The sequence below is a fragment of the Anomaloglossus baeobatrachus genome, chromosome 1 (genome assembly GCF_048569485.1).
Source record: "Anomaloglossus baeobatrachus isolate aAnoBae1 chromosome 1, aAnoBae1.hap1, whole genome shotgun sequence".
Classification (NCBI taxonomy): domain Eukaryota; kingdom Metazoa; phylum Chordata; class Amphibia; order Anura; family Aromobatidae; genus Anomaloglossus; species Anomaloglossus baeobatrachus.
This window is the reverse complement of record NC_134353.1, coordinates 893,849,644-893,857,472: the sequence shown is the minus strand read 5'-3', so window position 1 is coordinate 893,857,472 and position 7,829 is coordinate 893,849,644. Positions and strand designations below refer to the sequence as shown.

Below are 7,829 nucleotides of genomic sequence, written 5' to 3'. Positions count from 1 at the left end.
TTTCTAGCAGAATTGCTGGTATAGCATTTTTCTGTAAGCTACTTGGCTGGAGCAACATCACAAAGGATTTCTTGATCCGCCAGGCGCTGAAGGGTTATCGTAAAAAGGGGATAGGCTAAGATTGGCAGCAGCCAGTGTCTTTCAAGCTGTTGAGGAAGTTGTTGGCAGCTTTGGCTCGCGTGTGTTACTCAGACTACGAGTGTCGGTTGTTTGGAGCTGCTTTCGTACTGGCCTTTTTCGGGCCTCCAGGATCAACGAATTGGTGAGCAGGAACACGAAATGTCAGGGAGGTTTATTGCTGGATGATGTGGATGTGGTGCGGTGCCGTTTGCGGCGGTTCAAGATGGATCAGTGTGGCAGAGGTCATGTGGTTGAGCTCTGGGTTGTCCAGGGTCTGGCTGAATATCCGGTCAAACAGGTGTCTTCATTCTTGGCAGTTAGAGGAATGTGTTCAGGTTCATTTTTGATGCATCAGGATGGTTCGGCTTTGTCAAACTACCAATTTGTGTGTATTTTTCAGAGGTGCCTGCAGTGTTGCGGTTTCAACGAGGCGAACTTCTCGTCCCTTTCCTTTAGGATTGGTGCAGCGACTCAGGCTGCTCGTTGGGGACTGGTTGCCCAGGTGGTGCGTAAGGTTGGTCGCTGGGAATCGGCCAGGTTTCGATCATATGTCCGGCCGTCCATGTTGAGTGTGGTTTGGAGTGTGGGATCGGCCATGGGTTCTGGCTTCAATTGGTCCTTACTGCCCCTTCCCCTCCCTCCTCCCCCTTCCATCATTTCACCTTATGTTTTGCAGAACCCCCTGTTGGTGTGGGTGCTGGGACATTTGTTCATTTACTGAAATGCACTTTGGGCTGGTGTGCTTCTAGATGGTTGACACTTGGGGGTCCCCAGAGCGACTGCGACGGTACGGTAGATCGGGTTTAGAGGCATGTTGTGGCGTGGGGTGTTACCCACTTGGCGATATCACTCTGAGTTGGACAGACTGCCTGATGTGTTAGTACTGCACGCGAGGGGAATAACTTAGGTGCCAGGGATTCCAGGGACTTGATCCATGACATCAAGTGTTACTGCCTTCGGCTTTTGTCATCCCACCCGAGTCTAGTGCTCGTATGGTCTGATATTGTGGCATGCTCATCCTGGAGGCACGCTCGGTCAGTTGATCGGGTAAATAAGGCGCGGGTCAAAGTCAATCGGGAGGTTGCTAGTTTCATATCGCGTTTGGAAGGCATTGCGATTCAGCACCGGGACCTGGAGTTTTTGTGGCGGGATGGAGTCCATTTAAACTCCATTGGAAGCGATATGTGGGCCTTAGGGCTCAGGGATGGAGTGGAAAAAGCGTTGGTGTTGTTGTGGGATTCGCACGCAGAAGGGGTCATGCGTACTTGCTGTGGCGGGAAAGAGGGGGGTATTTGAAGGAGGGGGTTTGCATAAAAGAGCAAGGGGGGATACCTAGTGCAGAAACGGGTTACCTCTGGTGGTGCAATTGATTGGTAACATGAGTCCTTGCTGGGTTGAGTCTCAGCATGACATTGGTTGAGCAACATCTGGCTAGGTGCCCTCGAGCTGGTGTGTTGCGGCTGAGGGCAGGTGGTGGAGCTGATGTTGTAATCAAACAGTTTTGGGAACCTTCATTTACCCCCCTCCTTTCAGGTGTTTTTCGTCGGTTATTTAAAATATTATTTATTCTTTGATGTTTTTAGTTAATAAACGGGGCTGCTGTGGCCTCTTTTATATCTAACGTCATGCAGTATTGTATATATTTTAGGTAAGAACTCGGGAAGTGGGTGGGGGTGATGGTCGGTTGATCAAGGTAAAGCCATTTGTCTGACTTTCCGGAGTCATGAGTTTGTGGTGAGGATAATGTGGGAGGAAGTGGAAAAATTCTATGATGATTTGTATGCAGTGAAATGAAGGGATGAAACTTTGGAAGATGAGGTTTTGAGTGGGCGGGAGGAAAGTCTAGGTGGGGCTGAGAAAGAAAGTGTGATGGGTGAAGTGACAGATAAGAAAATGGGCGTGTGATCAACAGTATGGCTGCACATAAGACCCCAGGTGAGGATGGTTTGGCTGTGGAGTTCTACCGTATGTAATGGGAGGTGATTGGTAAGAAGCTTGTGGAAGTTTGTAAGTTTATGTGGGAGAGACTGGAGGTGGCTGAGAGTATGCGTGGGGGGATAATGGTGCTAATCCCCAAGAGAGGTAAGTTGAGACCGATCACTTTGCTTAATTGCGATTATAAAATCTATGCAAAAATATTAGCAAATAAGTTGCGTGATGTTGTGGGGTGTGTGATTGGAGAGGAGCAATGCTGTGCAGTGTCGGGGAGATGACTACAGGAGAACGTGTGCATGCTGAGGGACTGTTTGTGGGACTGTATGAAGCGGAAGAGGAGAATGTTATTCAGTTTGGATTTTTGAGAAGGCGTTTGACAGATTGGTGCATGGATTTTTGTTTAGAGTGCTGCTGAGGATGGGTTTCCTTGTGGATTTTGTGATGAGAGTGAAAAGTTTTGTATGTGGATATTTATAGTCGTGTTCTTCTGAATGGGACATTGGGTAGGAGAGTGAGGCCTAAGTCACACGGCGAGAAAAACAGTGTGAGTGGAGTGCGATAAAACATTGCATTTCACTCGGACCAATATTAGCCTGTGTGCCAGCGCACATGAGCGATTATTTTATCAGCCCTAATCGGACTGAGAAAACAATTTCAGCATGCTGCGACTGTAATGCAATACTCTTTCTCTCGCACCCATTCAAATGTATTGGGCAAAAGAAAAATTGCACTGCACTTGTGGTACACTTGTGTACTGCGAGTGCAGTGCGAGAATGGCAATAGCCGGCTACAGAGGAGAAAGAGAGATAAATACCCCCCACCGCAGCTGAGGTCCACTCGCACTGTCGGACCTCAGTTGCAGGGACACTCGCATGACACTCGGCTCTGCTGTACTGCCAGCGTGAGCAGAGTGTCATGCGAGGGGATCGCAGTATTCCCTGTGTGGCCTCAGCCTTAATGTGAGGTCTGGGGTGCGGCAGGGGTGTCCCTTGTCACCGGTTGTGTTCATTTGTGCAAGCGAACCTTTGGTATGTTTGTTGAGAAAGGATAAAATGATTAGGGGTGTACAGCTACCTGGAGGTGGGGGAAGGGAGTGGAAAGTGAGTGCTTACAAGGATGATGTACAGTATGTGTGTTGTGTGATTTGGAGTGTTCAGTGAAGAGAGTAAAATTATGGACCACCATTTTTTGTGGCGCATCGTTTTTAGGGAGAATTGGGAAAAGAGTGAATGTAAGGTGTTTGGAGGATACAGATCTGTGTATGAGGATATAGGAGTAACTGTAGTGAGTGGTGCCATTAAGGTGCTGGGGGTGAAGTTCTCTGACAGTTTGGATGGAAAGGAAAGTTGGGAGGATGTAAAGCGTAGAGTAGAAAATAAGGTACATTTCTGGAAATTATGTAATTTGTCCTATTTTGGAAAGATTTTGGTGATTAAAGCTGTGATCTTACATATCTATTTGTTTATTGCTTTGGTTTTTCCGCCAAATTGTGTATGCTTGAGAAGTTTAAACAGAATATTTTGTGTTCTTTAAAGATGGAAAGGGCAAGAAGGGAGACCGGGAACAAGAGTCTGGTTAAGGGGAACTATGCACCCTGTACCACGAGCAGTTCTGGGTGTATATTACTAATCCCTGCCTAACAAACCCTGTAAACACTAGTATACATAAAGAGATCTTTAGAAAAAGTATTTCTAAAGATCTTATCGTATGCTAATGAGCAAAGGGGACTAGTCCCCTGGGTGATAGTTTCCTGGCCAGTCGGTTCTTTTAGCATGTTAGTATGCCCCTGTGGGTGTGCTATCATGCTAATGAATGCACAGCATCAGAGGATGATCTCACTCACCTCTCCACCACCATCGCTTCTGACAGGGGATTTTCGTCCACTGCGCATGACCCGTTTGGGTCATGCACACTATGAAGCCGGGTGTACGCTTCCTGGCTTCAAACTGAAGTAGTGCGAATGAAAAACTCCAGGGACATGCACACTGAGACGAAATCCAGCGTCGAACGCGATGGCGGTGGAGAGGTGAGTGAGATCATCCTGTGACTCTGCATATTCTTTAGCATGTTAGTGTGATGCCCTGGCAAAACCAGGAAGTCACAGATGACTGTGCCCCCCACCAAGGGTACAGGAATCGCCTCCTCCTTGGCATTCAACATCACATCCCACACACACAGGGTTACATACAGCCGACCTGAAACCCTAGTCACCCCCCCACCATGGCAATAGGGACACACCAGTAGGCAGTACCAGGTGGTTGGAGAACGCCCACCTAGGGGACCTGAGGTGCTAGGGGAGGGCTCGAGGCAAAGCTGAGATGGACAGGGAAAGTGACAGTGGAGTGGTGCTGAGCAGCCAGTGAAGTGTGGTTGGGGGTCGGAGCCCCTGAACTACAGTAGCACCTGCAAAAGGCTAAATGGCAGACGGCAGAGCAGGGCCAGCAGGAGACGGGAAGATGGCTCGACAGATCCCAGGTGGACCTGGACAGGGTTGGAGCCCGCCGGTACCGACACTGGAGACCTGACTGGAAACCGTAGCACAGAGGGGGTACCCGGACCCTGAAGCCAGGACCGGAACCAGCGACCTAGCTAATTAACCGATTGAGAGCAGGATTATATGTCCTGTCCCACCCAAAGACCCTAAAGAAGACAACAGCCCATAGAGAGAGATAGGGTATCCGCCAAAAAGCCCACGAGATCCCAAGGACCAGCGTCTGGAGGCACGGCTCCTCAGGTACACAACACACCGAGAGTGGATTTCTCCCGTTCCACATGGGTTAAATCAACATAAGAGAAACACACAGTGCTGGAGGAAGGGCCCCTGCCCTCTCAGCCCGGGTGGGGGACCAGCACACCCGTCCAAATGGTTCCCGGCATTCGGCTTTGGTTTACAACAGGACTCTGTGTTTCTTGACCCTCCACATGAGCACAGACTCATCCAGCACCACGACTACCAACTGTAAGTGCTATACTTCCTGCCTCCTAAAGACTGCTCCCTGCAACCCCTCACAATACACTGAGCCCCGGGACTACACCTCCCCTACCCATGGAAGGGATCCCACCTTGCTGCCCCGCTCCATCAGCCCCGGGCACCCCCATATCTAGGCAGCAGCGGTGTCACCATCCATACCGCAACCCACGGGTGGCGTCACAGACAATCTCCCTTGTAAATATCCCCTTTTCACTTGTGGGCGGCGGACTGCTACTCGAGCCCGGGTCCGGTTCCCACTCGAGCCACAGTAAAGCCCCGGATCCGAGCATCCCTGAACAGCCCCTTAGCTACGGTCTGGCCCCCACCCGCAACATTAGCACACACAAAGGGGTGTACTAACAGGCTAATGGAGCCGACTGGCATGGAACACCCAGGGGACTAGTCCCCTCGCTCATTAGCATACGGTAAAAGATCTTTAGAAGTACTTTTTCTATAGATCTAGTGTATACAGGGTCTGTTAGGCAGGGATTAGCAATATGTACCCAGAACTGCTTATGGTTCTGGGTGCATATTAGACCTGACAGGGTCCCTTTAAAGGTGGTTTGGGGTTTCTTAATTTGTAGGTGTATTTTGGCATTAATTTGTTGGTTTTTATGTTAAAAGTATTCATTAAAGAAGTAAGTTTTCCTGTATGTACTGTATAGATTGAAATGGTGTGAGAGAGATCTATAGAAGCTGGTTTCTTTTGAGGTTCCTATGTGGTACGTGTGGGTGTACAAATTTATGGAAAAGTTTGAATTGTGTGATGTGGATATATGTATGATTGGGAATAAGACGTTTTTGTATAGAATAATTGAATGTAGGGAACTGGAATGTGGGATAATGCTTGTGAGAGGGTGTGATGTGGAGAAAGTATGGAAGAAAGTGAGGATGGACGGTATGTCTAATAGGCAGAGTGAAATAGTGTGTCAGTCATTGCAAGGGGTTTTACCCGTTAGAGAATTACAGAGCAACTGTGGGCTGGTGAGGACTGCCCCCAAGAGATTTGCTGTGACGTGGCGGGGTAGCTCGAAAAATTGCAATTTTTTTTTCCCAAAAAACTTATTTTCAATAGTACAGCTTGGAATGTTGGTACTGTGCACGCTTTGCAATACATATTTTGAGTAGAGGTTGTTTTTATGTTGTTTTTCATTGTTATATAGGTTTTTTCATTTGTGTTCTAACCTAGTAGCAGTGTGATGTGTGGCCTAGTAACCCCTTCCTACCCATCCCTGTGTTGTAATAATGTGTAATGTGAATGTGTAAAAAATGTGTTTTATTACTTATGTGTACCCTATGTAAATGAGCAGGGTCTCTAGCCCCATGAGCGTCATCTCGCCCTGTGGGCGTTCGCATGTTTTCCATGGTATCACGTCCCTGTGGGCGTGATACCATGGATTTACATCAGCGACGTGACCGATGCTACTTGAGATCCCGCGCATGCGCACTTACCATTCCCGCAGCCTGTGCTTGCTTCTCGTCTTCAGACATGCTCTGCGCATGACTGGAACTGCTGGAGTCTTCTGAGCATGCGCAGAACGCGTCTGAAAATGAGAAGCAAGCAAGGCTGCATGAATGATAAGTGCACATGCGCGGGATCTCAAGTAGCGACGGTCATGTTGCTGATGTAAATCCATGGTATCACGCCCACAGGGACGTGATACCATGGAAAACATGCAAACGCCCACAGGGCGATGCGACGTCCTTGGGGCTAGAGCCCCTGCTCATTTACATAGGGTACACAAGTAATCACATTTTTATATATTCACATTACACATTATTACAGCACAGGGATGGGTATGAATGGGGTTACTAGGCCACACATCACACTGCCACTAGGTTAGAACACATAAATAACCTGACAGGTTCCCCTTTAATAAAATTTTCCCAATGATGATGGTAATAGCATGGTTTGATTTTTGTCAGTTAGTTGTGATAATAAAACCTTCCATCTGAGGGAAAAAAAAAGTTCTCTCAGGGTGAGGCTCATCCATTGCACTCCGGGTGTGCTGACCCCTGCGATTTCCCCAAATGCGGGAAACTCGACTGCATAATTTGTGGTAGTGGGGGACTGCGTTCGCGCTTTTCCCTGATTTGCTCTGGTCAAAGACAGATTAGACACTGCTGCTGCTCCACGATGTGTCCCTTTGCTGCTAAGGACTGTCAAGCAGGCTTTTGTCATACCCCTGTGGGCCGTCTAGAAGCTGCCAAAGGGACGCTGCTCATGTCCCGCCCTGGGGCTCGGCTGCCCGCTGAGCCGCTCAGATCCGGGCTCGGGTTGTCGGTGGCTCGAGCGCCTCCAGAACGGTGGCCACGTCACTCTGTAAAAAGGGGGGGAATGGCACTTTCGGTGTCGGGGGATTTAGGGTGACGGCCGGGGCTGTGGTTTGTTGGAGATAGTTCGTGACGCCACCCACGGGTCGTGGTGAAGATGTGCACCACCGCTGCTGATGAAGGGAGCTCCCGGGAACGGTGTGGTAATGCAGCTAGGTGTTGACCCCTCCGTGGGTAGGGGATGAGGGTCCCGGGGCCCGGTGGGGAGCGCTGGGGTGCAGGGCGGGATCATATGGTGCTGCGTGCTGCGCTGCCCAAGGGCACTGTTGTACTTACTATGATTGAACACACTGGAGTCACTGGTAAACCAAACTGGATGGTGGTCGGTGCTCGCAGCCGGCTGCGTTGTACCCCCCTACTTGGGTTGATGGTGTCCGCCTTTCTCCTGCACCTCTAAATTAGTGTGATGACTACCTACGCTTCAGCGACGGTAGTCCGCTCCCCGGCTTTTGGATGTCGGAAGAGCCCG

General features: G+C 49.4%; 1 pseudogene; it reads left to right on the top strand.

Annotated features, from left to right (window-relative positions):
* The first annotated feature begins 6,967 nt into the window (after window positions 1-6,967).
* On the top strand, window positions 6,968-7,118 carry LOC142258578 (U1 spliceosomal RNA; annotated as a pseudogene).
* The last annotated feature ends 711 nt before the right edge of the window (window positions 7,119-7,829 follow it).